This window comes from Myxine glutinosa, chromosome 1 (assembly GCF_964187855.1).
Source record: "Myxine glutinosa chromosome 1, kmMyxGlut1.1, whole genome shotgun sequence".
Lineage (NCBI taxonomy): Eukaryota > Metazoa > Chordata > Myxini > Myxiniformes > Myxinidae > Myxine > Myxine glutinosa.
This window is the reverse complement of record NC_136261.1, coordinates 288,430,888-288,449,573: the sequence shown is the minus strand read 5'-3', so window position 1 is coordinate 288,449,573 and position 18,686 is coordinate 288,430,888. Positions and strand designations below refer to the sequence as shown.

The 18,686-nt window shown below is 44.4% G+C and overlaps 1 protein-coding gene across 4 annotated transcripts in view; it reads right to left on the bottom strand.

Annotated features, from left to right (window-relative positions):
- Positions 1 to 12,938, bottom strand: part of LOC137438689 (uncharacterized) — a 155,730-nt gene extending 142,792 nt beyond the window's left edge. Inside the window, exons 1-2 of one of the 4 annotated variants that reach the window (XR_013621185.1) lie at positions 12,696 to 12,938; positions 12,403 to 12,517 (exon numbers count right to left, since the gene is read on the bottom strand). The gene's annotated coding sequence lies outside the window, so the exon portion shown is untranslated. The remainder of the gene's footprint in view (positions 1 to 12,402; positions 12,518 to 12,695) is intronic. The other 3 variants (XR_013621183.1, XR_013621179.1, XR_013621180.1) reach the window with 3 other exon arrangements.
- Between the last annotated feature and the right edge of the window lie 5,748 nt (positions 12,939 to 18,686).

The following is an 18,686-nucleotide window of genomic DNA, read 5'->3' as shown; positions in this document are numbered from 1 at the left end:
TGTATTAAGTTCAAATGCTTCAAGTGAATCGGATTTTTACGCTCTGTACCCTGACCAGGAAATTGAGACACAAGATACTGACAATATTATGTATTCCCCAGAACAGCAGCACGTGAGGGACCTCATGGGCATGATCGTTGATTAACTTCGAAGATCTGCAAGGACTGAGTCTGCAAAGGGTGGGGGGAGCAAGTTCCGCAGAGGAGGTTGTGGGCCCTCTGGCGGGGCAGAACCTCATCTGGACCAGACGCCTTCGTTGTGGATCCGAAACGTTAATGGACTTTCATGTTCTGAGCCCTCAGGCTCCAAGCACGCACCACACGACACGTTCGCCAAATGCACGGGCGAGGCGCTATGGGCGCACGGTATGCCCTTGGGAGATACCCGCATTACACAATTATTTTTCAATAAAGCCCGATGTGGCACGTTGTCTCTTGAGATACTTTGTCTCGACGAGACAAGAGGAAGGAATGTCAAGTCGTAGATTCGTTATTGCTTAGAGTTCTGTATAAGACATCGGTCGAATAATATGTTATGATTTAAATGTTGCTTATATGCTATTTTCATAAATGAATAAAGGGTTTTCCGCTCCACTTTAGTATAAATGAGAAATGCTCGCTTCGGTCGTGCTGGACAAATGGTTTTTTGTATACGTGTGCCCTTTCACCTAGATAAGTCCGGTCGTAAAAACCCTCTTTGATTCGCAGACGGCGCCTCGAGCCGCGGATGGAAGGCGCTTGGAATGTGTAGCTTCATGTAGAATGCTCAGATTGTATACATAAACCTTTGAATAATGGTCTTATCTGGGCCAAGCATGCACTCTTCCTTCTGTGAGTTACATTTTCTGTCACCTCGGAGCTTTGAAACTACATCTGGTCCGAATGATAAGGTGCGTGCTGCACTCCCCCGAATGACAGAGCGGATAACGGTGGGGGCTAGGGATAACGGTGGGAGGAACTCTCGCCAGTTCCTTTGTTCTCGGAGATTTTCTGATAATCGTGTTCCTATTTAAGTGAACTGTGAATCGATGCATTTTTTAGGAAGGGCTGAACGTGGCATGAGGGCAAGTCGTGCTGTAGAAAGTTCGCTTCCTCCGGATCTGTATAAGTTGGTATTAATAAAGATCGTCATTCTCAGGCTGTTGGTGGAACTTCTTTTAAGAGCCAAGAGTTGTTTCTTGACATATATATATATATATATATATATATATATATATATATATATATATATATATATATATATATATATATATATATATATATATATATATATATATATACATATATACAGACTTGGCATTTAATATGGATTTTTTTTTTTTGACTTGGGTTTACTTTCTGAACTCGGTATATCAATCTGGTGAGTTTATTTTACCCTTCGGTGATTTCTTTGTTAAAAGAACCATGTCACTGATTGTCTGTCGCAGCAAGAAGTCAATAACAGGATTATATCACAGGTGGCGTGACAAAATGTACGGACAGGTACATTTGACGATTGGCTTCACAATCTGGTATATAAGGGTTGTTGCGTTCTGTATTAGTGGAAAACAACTGCTGCACGTCTACAAAAGTTATTGCCGCTTCCCCTGGAGATGGTCCGTCAACTCGAAATTGCTGTTTGTCATTTAGTGGTGGCTTTACGAAATTCCGGAATGAAACAGCGTGCTATTGCTCGGCAGTATGGCATCACTCAAGCTCAGGTGTCAAAGATCCTGAAATGAAATGCTCAGAGTGGTGTCCCTACTCCAATACCGAGGTTAGGACGTCCCCCGCAGAACCACAAGGAGGGATGATCGCCAGCTGCACCGGTTAGTCTGCAATGGCCGTACCAAGTCAGCTAATCGGCTTAGGGCTGAGTGGCAGCAACTGACAAATGTGCCTGTATCCAGAAGGCTAGTCAACCAACGACTGGTTCAAGCAGGCTATCGTGCCAGGCATCCCCTGAGAAAGCCACGTGTGACCAGACAACACTGCCCGCGCCGATTGCAGTGGGCCAGAGAGCACCGTCAATGGCAGCCAGGACACTGGAATCACGTGATCTTCAGTGACGATTCTAGATTTCTGGTCTATCGTCAATATGGCTGCGTCCGAGTGTGCAGACAAGTGCATGAAGCCTACAACGAAGATTGTATAGTGCCAAGAGTCCAAGCTGGAGGTGGTGGGGTGACCGTTTGGGCTGCTTTTCATGCAGGGGGCAAAACTGACCTGGTTGTTCTGAATGGAAACCTGAACCAGTTCAAGCACAGGGCCATTCTGGAAGAAACATTGCTTCCATTTGTTCGTGCAGCCTTTCGAGGAAACTTTGTCTTCCAAGATGACAATGCACGGCCTCATCGTGCTCGCATGATCCAACACTTTCTTGCTGACCATGGTGTAGAGCATATGGAGTGGCCTGCCATGTCCCCGGATATGAATCCGATAGAGAAATTGTGGGCAGAATTAACGCGTCAAATCGACAACTTGGACCAGCAGCCTGCCTCTGTGCGTGAATTGCAGCAGGCTATTGTGACTGCATGGCAAGCGATTCCTGTCCAAACCTTGGCAAATCTCGTGAACAGCATGCCTCAACGTGTATGTGCTCTCCTGAATGCTCTCCTGAATACATATATACCATTTACTTTTCAGTTCCCATCTTAAAACTGCATGCAGAGAAACGATCCCTTATATAAAGGGAGGAGCGCTTTGCCCCTCTCTTCTATGTATGTGTATGTATATATATATATATATATATATATATATATATATATATATATATATATATATATATATATATATATATATATATATATATATATATATATATATATATATATATATATATATATATGTGTGTGTATATATATATATATATATATATATATATATATATATTGTTATAGATCGCGGTTTGGATGTTATAGACCGAGCGGTGGTTTAAAACCGCGACCTAACAAAACTCACCCGATTCCACCCGAACGTTGGTTGCATCGCACCCTAGCTGCTCAATGAGGGAAAAGACAAAAGCGACGCAATGCAAGAGGAAAACGGAGACAAAAAAAAGGTTTGAAATACTACCACATTTATTCCTACTATTTACACACAAGCAAAAAGACAGAGGTCACGTTTATTTACAAGCACAAGACGCAGGTGACACAGTGCAAATTTAGCTTACCTACAGACTTAACTTATATCCCAGGACAGAACAAACAGAACGCTGACTCACGCGGGGAATGCCAGGGATGGCAGAAGGTGGATGGCTGGCGGGAGAGGAAAGGTCCAAGGGGGGGTCTTGCAGCTCAATCGTGCGTTTGGCAGCCGCCGTTCCTTTTTGTTGGCCCTGCTCCAAACCGCCGTTCAGGCCCCCTTTGGCGGTTGCCGGGTGTCGCTGCTGCGGCGGCCTCCGTCCGCTGCGTTCCCAGGACTTGTCTCACTGGTCTGGTCCCTCAACCCTCAACCCTCAACTCTTTCTTGCTTCTCTCACTTCTCACCACCGACTCCTCTCTCTGGCAACCGACTGTGACCAACTCCTTGCAACCAACTCCTCCTCTCTTCACAACCCTTCTTTTTCCAACCCAGAGTGCATCTCTCTTTCTTCTTCTGCGGTTCCACTTCCGGTTGCGCCCTTTTATAGCGCCCCCAGCGATCACGCCCCCGGCGCTTTGGACACGCCCATCGGGGCGCTCACCTCGGCCCTGGCTGGTCGCACGACCCTCGGGCTCCGCCCCGGACGACGACGGGCGGGCGCGCCCCTCCCCTCCTCTGACGAGGTGGAGACACGCCTTTCTTCCCTGACTCGAGCCTCGTGGTCAATGGCGGTTATTGGAGGGGAGGTAATATGGGCAATCGAGGCTCGCCAATGACGAGAGGGGGATGTAATATGAGGTCATTGGAGGTTTTGGAGGGGATGGAAAGGGAGATTTTTGGGGATGGGAAGGAAAGGGGGTCTATTCTCTTTCACTGGTGCAATGGAGTACTTTTAATTAATGGGAGACACAGCCTTATCCTAAAACACAGAATAAGAGATAACTATCAAAAGAAAAGATATATCGTGTCCTGCATGTATGTTTTTTTATGGACTAACTACGGGAACGCCCTTTGACCTTTATACAACCACAACGGAGGGAGGAGGGGTGAGTTTTACAACAACCTTTTACAACATTTTACCACCACCACAAAATAAAAAAAACATTCTCATATTCACAACAATATATATATATATATATATATATATATATTGTTGCAGTTTTGAGTTTTGTATCATAAAGGTTAAATTTCCCCCTCATAGTTAGCCACACAAACAACATGTGGCCTCGCGATAGTTCAGTTATTTCATTGTATGTGTAAGAATAGTCCTTTTCCTGTTTTAGTTCTGCGTTGAGTTGAGTAAGGAGAATAGGTCCTTTCATCACTTCCATTGTCCGATGCCGCCTCCATCGCCTTATGTCTCTTTGTGCTGCCTTTGGCTTTTTGGCGCCAATTAACACGAGGCAGGCCTAGCAGGTCGGGTCGGGACAGAATGAGGATGGCAAAGAAGCTGACGGTAAGCGCGAGCCGCCAATCAGGGCTCAGAGGGAGTGACTGCGGCAATGCGTCACAGGGCGTGGTTGGAAGGTTCGCAAAGGCTCAGAGCGTGGCAAATATAACCCGTCGTGCAAAGCCCCCGGGAGGACTGACGAGAAGGACTCGCAAGCAGTAAGAGCATCGAGCAGTTGAGTAAGGACTCGCGAGTTGAGAGTGCGCGGTGAGTTACAGAGAGTGTGGTGAGCAGTGCGGGGAGTTTGAGCAGCAATTGAGGTACGAGGCCTGAGTTGGCATTCAGTGGCGAATGACGCGCATGAACCAGGATACGCGCTCGTATGAAGTGACGCTCGGTTGAGCTTGAAGCCGAGCCGCATATAGTGCATTGAGTTACGCGAGTGATAACGCGCTGTGTAACCGCCAGCCGCGCTGAGAGACGCGTACTTTTCCTTCTACCTCATCGACTGCCTTTTGTTCAGGAGACGCGCTACGAGGATCCTTCCACCGCCTGCTTGCCTTCTTCGCGGGACGTGCTGCGACTGTGGAGAGCCGGAAGGGGCCGTTCCTGGATGAACATGTCGATGCGTTTGGCCTGAACATCATCCTGCCTGCAATTCCCTGTGTGGACGTGAACGGGCCCGAGTCTGGGAATAAGGATAAGACTGATTAAGTGCTGCTCTGTGTCTCTGCATCTACCGATCATTGTACATGCATGTGGGAATAATAATTAAACCTGTGTTCTTCCTTCCATTCGATCGTTCTCGTGTTTTCCTCATTGACTAAGCGTGGTACGAGTAGAATCGCTCAAATCTGGTTCCACTACTAGAAACCTGCACAGACCACGTGGTACTCAATCCGCTCGGTGTACCCAAATCACACGTGGCTTGTGCGAGGCTTGCTTCCCCGCTTCCGTGGCGACGCAGGGATTTAGGTACGAGCGAGACTTGGTCCCGAAACCCTACTTTGCGTTTGCCCAGAAGAGGCGTTTGAAGTCTCTCGGTTCCGCCAAGCCCAGAAAGAACAAGGGGCTTAATCCCCCCACGATAAGGGTGAGAAGGGCGGCAGAGAACCGTAACAATATATATATATATATATATATATATATATATTTATATATATATATATATAGACACACACACATATATACATATGCCTTAGGTATGTTTCTGCACATGTCTACAATGGCACATCATAGAGGCCCATGTAATAGATTGATTGAACTCAGATAGTGTTCTCATACAGTGCATACCTTTCATTCCGTCTGACACAAATATGTGGATTTTTTTTACGTCAAAGATATTTTAATTAAAACAATAATGCTGCAAACACCCTCTACACTGCCTGCTACACCGCACACTACTCTGCCCGATGCACCACCCAATAATACACCACCAGCTACAACACCCACTACACTGCCCACGATACCGCCTGCTCCACTCATTAAGTGTTGTAACTGAGAAGGAGATTGTTGATTGTGTTTACAGTGAAATATATGGAAAAACTTGTTGAAAAACACTATGCCACATATGTTACATGTGAGTATAGCTAGTAGTATAGATAGCTTTACATGCAGATGTTTACCTTCCATGCTTAAATTTTTTCCTATATATCTAATCCTTATCACGCACCATATAACCATACGTGTGCATCATAATGTAATGATATCATACTCGTGAGGTATCCATGCTACGCACGGGTGGGAGGCCAGAAGCAAACAGACAATGCATATACGGCGAATGCTAAAGCATGAAACCAATAAATTCCATATTCCTGAAGCACCTTCAGTCGCATGTCAGACATGGACAGCAAGTTCGTAAAGGACTTCTCGGAAAAATCTACCCGTTCGCAAACAAACGTGGCGAACAAACCCAGTCAATGGCGAATCTGCATATGGCGATCCATGAATTTTACATTTAGAAAGTAGAAACCATCACGGCATTTCGTCATTCACTTGAACTCGATATCTCCTTTTTTCATTCCAAACAGCATAACTCCAATCACAAATTAAATAGCATTAATATAAAAAATAAACTTTTACCAACATTCGTGACATAAACAAATATTTAAATCCTGATGTGAAGTTTCGTACGGTTGGGTGAACACAATTACGAATTCAAAATCGTAATTGTATTCATTCAATTCCAATCATCAATTGATACTTTCAGAAAATACTGCTTTAAATTACGGTTGTATTGGGATATTATCAAACCAGCTCATTGCAGTAATCTGCCCACTTCCGCATTCGCGGCAGGTTCATAATTCTCATCAAAATCTAAACAGTATTTGTAGAATTTCAATAAAAGCCACATCACTGTTCATATCGGTAAATATTATTCCATTGTGTTTGGAAAAACTGGAAAATTTGAAAAATTGGAAAAACAATATAGCCTATTTTACTCCAGCTGGTCCCAGGATTACCGACCCAAAATATCGTTGCGACCGGTTCAGCCGTTTTTGCGGTACCTGGGAACGTACAGACAGACATTTGGTGAATTATAGTAAGATGCTATAAGGATTAGATATCAATGATTAGGTAATGTATGGAACATATATAAAACACACTATATACAACAGGCATTTTAAGGCCATTTCCCTGCTAGAGCGGGGGTTAGCCTTGCGGGCCCTATGACAATCTTCTCTATTTTGCCCTATTTTCTACATCTCCCCTTGTTAACCCCCTTGCCCGCAATTCTTCTTCCACCACCTTTAGCCAAGTCTTTCTCGGTCTTCCCCATCCTCTACTTCCTTCTACATTCATTTGCATCACTCTTCTCAACCAGTCACTTTCATCCTTCCTCAACCCATGACCAAACCATCTCAACCTGTTTCTCTTCACAGCATCCATCACAGGCTCTGTCCCCATCATCTTTCTCAATTCATCATTTGTCTTCCTCTCTCTCAACGATACTCCACACATCCACCGAACCATTCACATTTACACCCTTTCCAGCCTTTGTTGCTGCTCTACGTTCATTACCCATGTCTTGCTCCCATAAATCATAACACTTCTTACACATGCAGCATACACCTTTCCCTTCAGCTTCAACGACACTCCCCTCCTCGTCAGCATGCCACTCAGTTCCCGAAACTTCTTCCATGCACATCTCACTCCAGCAACCGTTGCTGAGTCTAATCCCCCTTCTCCATTCAACACGTCTCCTAGGTCGCAAAATGTTTTCACACCTTCCAGCTTCACGCCGTCTCCAAGATCCAACTCAACATTTCATCCACTGCAGCTCCCTATATGCACACCTTACACTTGAATGTAGCTGCCACACTGGTTAATGATCCCATCAGACCACGGCATTTTTGCTGAACCCACTCAGCACACATTCTGCATTGAATGGAGTTCACACCGACACCCTTCCTGCACACAGCACACGGCCATTTCCCAGTTCTTTCCACCTCACCACATGCTTTACCACTTGCCATCACCGTCGTTTTTCCCATGTTCACCTTCAGACCTTTTGCCTCCATACATTTTTTCCGATTGTTCATCATCACCTTCATTCCATCCATACTCTCCCCAATCAACACCAGATTATCTGCATAAAACAGCTCCCACAGTAAACCGTCCTTTACGTTCAGATCCAGCACCTCCATCACAGCTACAAATAGTAGTGGACTTAGTACCGACCCCTGATGCACTCCCACCTTCACCTCAAACTCACCACTGTTCCCGTCCTTCGTCCTTACAGCTGTGCGCGCTCTTTTGTACATTGCCATCACTACTCTGATCAACCATTCCTCCACTCCTAACTTCCTCAATGCCCCTGTCACTACTTCACGTGGACGCCTATCGAATGCTTTCTCCAGATTGACAAACCCAAGAAACAACTTCTTCCTCTTCTACATGTACTTCTCCTGCAACTGCCTTACAATAAAAAGCACGTCTGTCGTTCCACTTCCTGGCATAAATCCAAACTGCATTTTGTCAACCTTCACTTTCTTCCTTATCCTCCTCTCCAACACCCTTTCCAATACCTTCATTCCATGCTCCAATAACTTTATCGCTCGATACGAGCCACAGTCCAGAGGGTCACCTTTCCCCTTGTATAGAGGGATGAGGGTACTCAGTTCCCAATCCACTGGAGTGCGGCCTTCTTTCACCACCAGATTACAGATCTCTGTCATTCTCTTCACACCCCAACTTCCTGCTGCCTTCAATATATCTCCCACAACTCCCGTCGGCCCTCCCGCTTTTCTACTCTTCATTGCTTTTATCACTTCCTCAACTTCCTCCTCAGTTATCTTCTCTGCCGGTCCTAAAACTGGGATACTCTATGTTGCCATCCCATTCATTCTCTGCATTCAACAGGATTTCCATATACAGTGCATTCCAAAAGTATTCAGACCCCTTCACTTATTTCACATTTTGTTATGTTGCAGCCTTATGCTGAAATCGTTTAAATTCATTTTTTCCCTCATCAATCTACACTCAATTCCCCATAATGACAAAGAGAAAACAGGACTTTAGAAAGTTTTGCAAATTTATTAAAAAGAAAAAAACTGAAATATCACATTGACATAAGTATTCAGACCCTTAATTTGTTATGACACTTGAAATTTAGCTCAAGTGCCTCCCATTTCTCTTGATCTTTGAGATGTTTCTACACCTTGATTGGAGTCCACCTGTGGTAAATTCAATTGATTGGACATGATTTGGAAAGGCACACACCTGTCTACATCAGGTCTCACAGCTGACAATGCATATCAGAGCAAAAACCAAGCCATGAGGTCGAAGGAACTGCCTGCAGAGCTCAAAGACAGGATTTTGTCGAGGCACAGATCTGGGGAAACCTCCAAAAAAAATTCTGCTGCATTGAAGGTTCCCAAGAGCACAGTGGCCTCCATAATTCTTAAATGGAAGAAGTTTGGAACAACCAGGACTCTTCCTAGGGCTGGCCGCCCGGCCAAACTCAGCAATCGGGGGAGAAGGGCCTTGGTAAGAGAGGCGACCAAGAACCCGATGGTCACTCTGGCTGAGTTCCAGAGATCCTGTGTGGAGATGGGAGAAACTTACAGAAGGACAACCATCACTGCAACACTCCACCGATCTGGGCTTTATGGCAGAGTGGCCAGATGGAAGCCAAACAGTTCAATCTTGGTTTCATCAGACCACAGAATCTTGTTTCTCACAGTCTGAGAGTCCTTTAGTTACTTTTTTGGAAACTCCAAGCGAAAATTCATGTCTTTCACTAAGGTGAGGCTTCCGTCTGGCCACTCTGCCATAAAGCCCAGATCTTTGAGCTGTTTGGTGTGGATTCGATTCTCAGCCTGACGATGAACTGTGTGAATGTTCTTTCACATGTAGGGCATTTTCAAACCACAAAGAGAGCCTTCCCTCAGATGGACATTAAACTGGGTGCCACATCTGTTAGTATTATTTGGCAGATGATAAAACTACCATGGTCTCATTGATCATTGGTAATGAGTAGGCAAGACATTGCTGACATCATGAAAAAAAATTTAAATTCCTCCTCTATCTCTCATTCTGCACTTGGCAAATGTGGCGAGTATACCAATAACTCGAATACGAGTTGATATGCATTGTTGGCCTTTCTCCTGCAGTGGACTGAGAATTGTCTGAAGCGAAAAAATTAATATAACATACAGTCAGGTGAAAAAGTAAGTACACCCCATGTAAAGTTTTGACTTTTTCAACATACAGTATTTCCACATACAGCTATTCGATCTTCATTTCAACAATATTGACAGATAAAGGTGATATAATATAACAAATATCATGAAACATTTAGATTTTGTAGTCCATTGTATAATTTAAATAAACATAATTGCAAATTTCGCATGTGGAAAAAGTAAGTACACCCCTCCATTTATCACTACTTCAAATACCTAAAATTAGAATCAGGTCCACCAGCTCAGGAGCAAATGATTAGAACATCATTAGAGAGGATCGTGGAGGAACCTGTCTTATTTAAACCTCAGACATTTCGTTTGGTTTGCTTTTTGTTGTTGAAGTGTGCAGCGTCACCATGCCTAGATCAAAAGAGCTCTCTGAGGCCTTCAGAAAGAAGGTTATAGATGCCTACGAGTCTGGGAAGGGATTTAAAAAGATCTCCAAACAATTTGAAATCAATCATTCGACTGTCCAGAAGATCATCGACAAGTGGAGAAGATTCCAAACAACTGCCAACTTATTCAGGCCAGGCAGCCCCAGCAATTTCAGCCCGAGAGCAGACCGCAAGATGCTGAAAGAAGTCTCTAAGAACCCCAGAATGTCATCACGGGACCTACAGGTAGCTCTTGCCACTGTTGATGTCAAAGTGCACGAGTCTACCATGAGAAAGAGGCTCCACAAATTTGATCTACATGGGAGGTGTGCCAGGAGGAAACCTTTGCTGTCCATAAAGAACATCTGGGCAAGACTAAAGTTTGCCAATGAACACCTAGGCAAAGACCAGCACTTCTGGAACAATGTGCTCTGGACAGATGAGTCAAAGGTAGAGCTATTTGGCCACATTACCACAAGACATGTTTGGCGAAAACCAAAGACAGCATTTGACCACAAGAACCTGATACCAACTGTAAAGCATGGTGGTGGAAATATTATAATTTGGGGCAGCTTTGCTGCATCAGGGCCTGGGCAGCTCACCATCATAGAATCCACTATGAATTCTTCATTGAACCAGAGGGTGCTTGAGGATAATGTGAGGCCATCTGTCGGAAAGTTGAAGCTCAACCGAAAGGTGGACCTTGCAACATGACAATGACCCTAAACATACCAGTAAATCCACCAAGGAATGGCTGAAAAGAAAGAAATGGATGGTTCTGGAATGGCCAAATCAAAGCCCGGATCTAAATCCCATCGAGATGTGGTGGGGGGATTTGAAACAAGATGTGCATGCAAGAAACCCCTCAAACATCGCACAGCTGAAAGAATTCTGCATGGAGGAGTGGGCAAACATTTCTCCCAGTCCATGTCAGAGACTGGTAGACAGTTATAAGAAACGCCTACTTGAGGTTGTTTCTGACAAAGGGGGCAACACCACCTATTAGAGCCAAGGGTGTACTTACTTTTTCCACATGCGAAATTTGCATTTATGTTTATTTAAATTATACAATGGACTACAAAATGCAAAAGTTTCATGATATTTGTTATATTATATCACCTTTTTGTGTCAATATTGTTGAAATGAAGATCAAATAGCTGTACGTTGAAATGTGTTGAAAAAGTCAAAACTTTACATGGGGTGTACTTACTTTTTCATGTGACTGTATACAATGTGGTTGGATGGGTGCGCAAGAGGTATGCACACTCTCCTCTAAACTGTCTAACCTGGGTTTGACTCCTGACCCAGCTATAAACTGTTTCACAGGCAGGGTGATTCATCAATGTGTGTGTGCTGTCTCTCGGATGGACGTTAAACGGGGTGTCCCATCAGCATTAGCTTGTGGAGGTTAAGGATACAACGGTTTCCTTTGTGAAGTGTCGGTGAGCTATCGCAAACAATGGCAAACCCCCTAGCATAACCCTTGCCAAGAAACTGCTTCGACAGTACCAAGGCCCTGTAACAGGGAATGATGCATCTTAATCTGAATATACAGTATATGTATTTATTATTTATTTGAGTAGTTCTCCTTCATGAACAAATATGATAGATAGGATTTAATCAGATGGATTGCCAAATGATTATAGATCCATTTACTAACGTGGCCACCCAGGGCATATGACTAATTGTCTTCTAAAACCTCCTTCAAAAAAAATTAAATGTTCACAAGTTGCCTCCACATGCTTGATGGAGGCACTGGGCAGATTTGCAGCTCGCCCGCTCACCAAAGAACATCTGCTTATCTCCCGTTGCCCAAATCGGCAAGAAGCAATCAATTCTGCTGGCAATTACAACACCCCCAATGTTAATGACTGCATAGAATATGTTATTACCTTCGACTTCTGCCTGAGCTCATGCGAGTTTCAGTGCAGTGTGATGAAATCAGGCGCTGCTTGATGAAAAGACTGGCAACTCTCTTGTCCTCCAGTTGTTTGTAGATACCTGTGGCTGGGTTATTGTGTGGGAGAAACTGCAATCAGCACGTTACAAAACCCTTCTGCCATCTCAGGCCGGCCTGACATTTCACAGGCATTTCTAGTTGCGCTGGAGGGAAACCGAACACAAAAGCGGGAAGAATAACGGCTTGAATTCCTCCCTACGTAACCTTAGACGGAGAGTTACTCACCACCGGGGGTGTTTGCGACGCGCGCCTGTGAAAAGGTTGTAATAGTTTCTGTAAGCCGTCTGTCTGCCCAGTGGCGAAGATAATCACAAAAGGATCGCTGGCTTAAAGCCGATTCGGCCGAACAAGCCGGGCAAGAGATCCGGACAAGCAGAGCCTGCCGTTTGTTCTCTTGACTCTCTGGGAACACGTCAGTCCTCGTTTGGTAACATGGCGGAGTGCCAAGGCACTGCCCCTTCCCTAACAAACAGCATCAAAAAGAAAAAAACATTTTGTTTAACTATAAATGTGGGTTGCTTTATTTGTGTTTCCATGTTTGCATTTGCATCATTAATCCGTGATCCCATGTTGAAACCCTATAATCTGTGCTGATTTTTCCATCGTCGACTTGTGTTGCCGCAATTCACCAAAAACTGCCCTTGCCCTCCATGGGCTTTAGATCAGAGTGAAGAAAACTTTAGATCCGAGTAAAAAAAAAACAATCGAAAAGCAATTTGGTTGGGTAACTTATGAGCGCCGAAACCTCAACCTGGATGTTGGACTTTGGAGAGCCAGTTCGGGAAAGAATTTGGAATTTGTTCAGGGTGCCGGTGGTGATTGAATACTCTTGCAAAATGCACCGTGGGAACATTAACGTCCACCAGCAAATGTTGGCACACCGCTCCCAAGTTTGACATCCGACCCTACGGATGGATGGCGGCGCACTTACTGATGCCATGTCCTGCCTGCGGAGCACCGGGATGATGGTTTTATCACAATTCCGAGATTCGGAGCCATACTAAACAGTGTTCCATTTCCCTCCATGGAAGGCAAGTACTCTACCTGTGAGTTTTGTAAGCCCATGATGTAGAAGTTGAAGTGTATGTATTTAATAAAAAAATGTTTTAATACCTACAATAGAAGCAAATTCATTGTTTTGGTGAATCATCACATACTAAAATATGCCATTTCGTGTCTGTCTGTCCGTCTGTCTGATGAATTTTTGACGCCAATACATTCCGTCGTTACTTATCCGATCTCAACCAACCGTGACAGGATGACCAAGAGTTACACAATGAAGGTTGTAGCACATTAATTTGCCCCCCTCCCCTCCCCAAGGGGGTTTTCTCCCCCAAGCAGGTTTTCCCTGCCATTGCCGTCAATGGCGTTGCATGTTCACGTGTATACAACACAACAACAACATGCATTTTAAGGCCATTGTCCCTGCTAGAGCGGGGGTTAGCCTTGCGGTCCCCATGACAATCTTCTCCATTTTGCCCTATTTTCTGCATCTCTCCTTGTTAACCCCCTTGCCCGCATTTCTTCTTCCACCATCTTTAGCCAAGTCTTTCTCGGTCTTCCCCGTCCTCTACTTCCTCCTACATTAACTTCCATCACTCTTCTCAACCAGTCACTTTCATCCTTCCTCAACACATGACCAAACCATCTCAACCTGTTCCTCTTCACAGCATCAATCACAGGCAATATTCCCATCATCTTTCGCAATTCATCATTTGTCTTCCTCTCTCTCAACGATACTCCGCACATCCATCGAACCATTCGCATTTCCACCCTTTCCAGCCTTCGTTGCTGCTCTACGTTCATTACCCATGTCTCGCTCCCATAAATCATAACACATCTCACACATGCAGCAGACACCTTTCCCTTCAGCTTCAGCGACACTCTCCTCCTCATCAGCACGCCACTCAGTTCCCGAAACTTCTTCCATGCACATCTCACTCTAGCAACCGTTGCCGAGTCTGATCCACCTTCTCCATTCAGCATGTCTCCGAGGTAGCAAAATGTTTTCACACCTTCCAGCTTCATGCCGTCTCCAAGATCCAACTCAACATTTCCTCCATCTGCAGCTCCCTCTGTGCACACCTTACATTTGAATGTAGCTGCCACACTGGTAAATGACCCTCTCAGACCACTGCATTTTTGATGAACCCACTCAGTGCACATTGTACATTGAATGGAGTTCACTCTGACACCCTTCCTGCACACAGCACAGGGCCACTTCCCAGTTCACGTGTATATCAATGTTAAATTAGCTTTATTGTGGCGTTTTTCCAAAGACGCTTTTAATAACAAAATGAATGATAATCGCATATTGTTAATGTTATTACAAAACAATATTAATACTAATAATGTCCCACTTCCCCAAGGCGTTATTGATAACATGTGGGCTGCTGTTTGATACGAAGAAATAGCTCAGTTATAATTGAAAAAATAGCTGAAAGTTATAATGGCGTTTCCGTGGGAGCAACGGCTTCTACAGGAAGTAAAAATATTATACACCACAAACACGTATGCTTAGCTTTTTAAACAGTCGCTAATGCTCTTTATAACACTAAATGAAAATGGAGGAATCCCGACATCCGTGAAGTAAGGTTTACTTACAGAACTGAGCGAAGATCTACTGTACTCTATATAACCCACAAATGTTGGGTTAATAACATGGCTCTTTCTGCCGCTACCGTGGCATTTTTCGTAGCGAACTTTTGAAACTCGCTCCTGCTGTTTCATACGAACCTGAAAGGGAGAAGCTCGGGTTGTGCTCCTTTCCAAGCAGCCAGCTAGCGCTTGCCAAGCCAGCCGTTCCTTAACGGTTTTGAATGGAGTGCTTGCTCAAATGCCTAAACCACTTGGCGATCTCTTCACAAGAAACTTGGGAAATGAACACACACCCAATGTTCTGGAGACCCCACCATAGATCGACTGTAATCTATATACCCCAAAGAGGAATGACCCTTTTTCTGCTCCCGTAATGAGCGGGTGTACTCGTCATCAAAATTCACTTTCCTATTCCCATGTGCATGCCAGGATAGCGAGCCTCCAACTGTAGATCACATCATAATTAGTCACCAAGACCATATGCCTTCCATCAATTTGTTTTGATTTGCACAAATTTAGAAAACTTAGGCAATATACAACAACTTGGAAAAGCAAAATTTTTAACGGCTCGACGTATATTTGAAAACTTTTCGCACGCATACAAAAAAGTGAGAGTGATAGACAGAAGGAGAAGGGGAGGGAAAAGGAATGTGTGTTTCGGATATCTGAGGAGCTGAAACCAATGACCTTTTTGCGTATGCAATATGTGAACGGCACATAATGAAGCTGGCAATTCACATCACCGGGATATATTTTGTTGAAGCACAGGAATAGATATTTTAGATCCTTGGCACGATTTCATAAAGAAAGTTTTCAACCCAAAATGCCTGGAAATTCCCACAAGCATATTGTTCTCTCTCAGATACAAGGTGAAAAGGACATTGATGAAGCATGAGGCTTCACTCCAGTGGTTCCACAAATAACACCTCACGAGTTCAAGCTCCAACAAACTTTCTTGTTTATTTGTCTTTTCTGCTTTCTCCAACCTTTATTTAATTCCCCTCTATAATCCACGTTCCTTTCATCTGCAGAGCCGCACAGTCGCTGCAAGACCTTCGCGAAGGACAAAAGCGCGAAACATTGTGGGTGCTTCCCTTGCCCACGAGGAAACTTTTGCACATGTAGATAATGCGGTAACGAGATGCCAGGTCGAAGCCAGTGAAAACCCAGGTGACTTACTGTTAAGGAGTCCGAGCAGAGCAAGGCCCAGGCTTCCCGTCCATATCAAATGGACATGCTGTACTCGGCAGAACCTCCTTTCTTGCCGTTGCACTTGTGCTTTTGTGCTGCAGAGAGAACAACGGAGCATTGAAGGGCAGTCAGGTGTAAAGCCTACAGCTTCGAATCCCCTTGAGCTTTCCTTCATGTCAAGGCCTTTTCTGGCCCTCCTCCCTCTTGTTAAAATGGGTTTCCAGAATCCCGCCGTGAAACCATGAGCATTGAGAATAATAACAATGTAGTTGTCTGTATTAAGGAAAAGGCGTCTCATTTCACAATCATCAGCTTCCCTCCCTGGTGATGCCATGACTTAAAACAAAGGATTCTGATACTGTTTACCCCTTCTAGATATTTCCACACATTCCCAGCTCCTCCTTAAGTGATTAATTTTCTGTAATTCACAGCATTAAAGAGGCAGCAGTACTTTGATTTATGAATTCCAGCAAAAACAACTAATTGCATGTTATTGATAGCTGTTCTGCAAAAACATTGGGTGGCATCACCATGGTTAAAGCATCCCAACCTGAGGCCCAGAAACGGCAAACGACATCCATTGCCAGATTCTTGCCCATCTCCATGGTTGGCTGGCATCCACGGCTCCCTTAGACTCCCCTGCCCGTGGGAAATTCGTCTCGCGGTGGAATTGGTAATGGCTTGAAACCCCTGAGAGCCAAGAAGAGAGGATGAAGGTGGAAGGTGAGGCGCAGCTGCTCTCAGATCTTTGACCCCACTCTCTCCCCCTCCTGGCTCCCAGAATATTTTGCAATAAAACCATTACAAATGGGTACTCTTCAAATAAAAGGGAAAAGAATGGTGAAAGGTTTTAGACTTTACACCTGACTGCCCTTCAATGGCACAAAGGTTTGAGATGGCGGGCGAGGATGGGTATTTTTGGACGGAGCGGTCGGAGAACCATTGCTGCAGTGATAAGCATCCATCATTAATGCCAAATGTTAGAAGTAAAGCGGAAAATTGGTTTTGCACAAAGTGCCAGCAGAACTCACAATTAGCATCTGGGAAACGGCAAGCTTATGAAAAACGCGTCGCAAGCGATTTATTGCATTGCTTTTTCGTTTTTTGTGTACAAATTCGAGTCTCTTCTTGTGAAAGGGAGATGGCATTTTTATATATCTTAACCCAAATATTTCGCGTTCCCCCTCCCTGGTTGTGAAGGCATATCCAATGCAATTTAGATGAACATTTGCTTGGAGAGGATCTCTGCAGCAGTAGTTTTGGTGGTGAAGAGGATTGCATTGATGAAGTGTACGCATTTCCCACATGCTTTTCGTGTGTTTGCATGCAAAGAGCTGCTCGAAATTTTATAGGACTTAACTTCGTCGGGGCGATGTTGGCTCGGCTATAGTTTTCGACGTTGGTCCAACGAAAGTACTGACGTTGCTCCAACGTTGGCCCAACGGTGTTGTGTTAGCTGGGTATATCCTGACATATAATCTTTTGCCCATGGCAATTTCAAAGGGGTTTCTGAATAAATATTTTGTCTACTAGCTGTACACATTGCTAGATTCAAAATGGAAAGCAATCTTTATCAATACACAAATTACAACAAGCAAACACAATGACTTTTGTCCACAAGTATTCCGGTGCGCACCCTTATACCTTGCTCTGGCGACAATAAAGCGCACAGTGTGTGCGTATGCGTCTGGAAATCCACTTATCTTTGTTAACAATCAATGCATCGGATGGGGTCAAACTAATCATACAAGAGCTCCTCGCCGCTTGCTCGTTCTCATCTCACGCCTGAATTCTGATTCAGGCTGCCCGTGGGCCTGAGCAGGCAAGGGTTACTACTGCCAGAGATGAGTCTCGAGAAACACTCAGATGTGGTCACGCAGCAATGTCACACCGGATAAGCTCGCCTTCCTGAAATAACCGGGCAGTGTGTCTGGACCACTGGGTAAGAGGGAAAAATGTATTGCCGATTGAATGAATCCTCACGTGTTTCAAAAAGAGAAAAAAATAGAAGATAAGTTTTCAGAGGGACATGTCAGTGTAGATTTGTGTGCGTACATATATAGTGTCATTTTCATTACAATCACAGTATCTCAGAAGCGGGCCTGATGTATAGGTTTGCATATATTGCAAAGGAGTCAGAATGCATTTTTCACATTTGCTGTGATGTAATGAAAATATAATCGTATGCATTAGCTTGCTGCCTCCTCTCACAGTACAACTGCCACACTGGCATCATTCGGCAGAAGGCTATTAACAGACTCATTGGTTTACTGCCTCGCTTGGTGACAGGAGGGGAGAACGGTTGTGTCGGAAGCGAGTCCCAGAGGCATCTATGCAATCGATTCAGGGAGATCGCTAATCTAATCTCCTTCGTAAGTAGTGCTCTGTGCCTTCAGATTACTCTGGTCTCTCTTCCTCAGCAGGTTT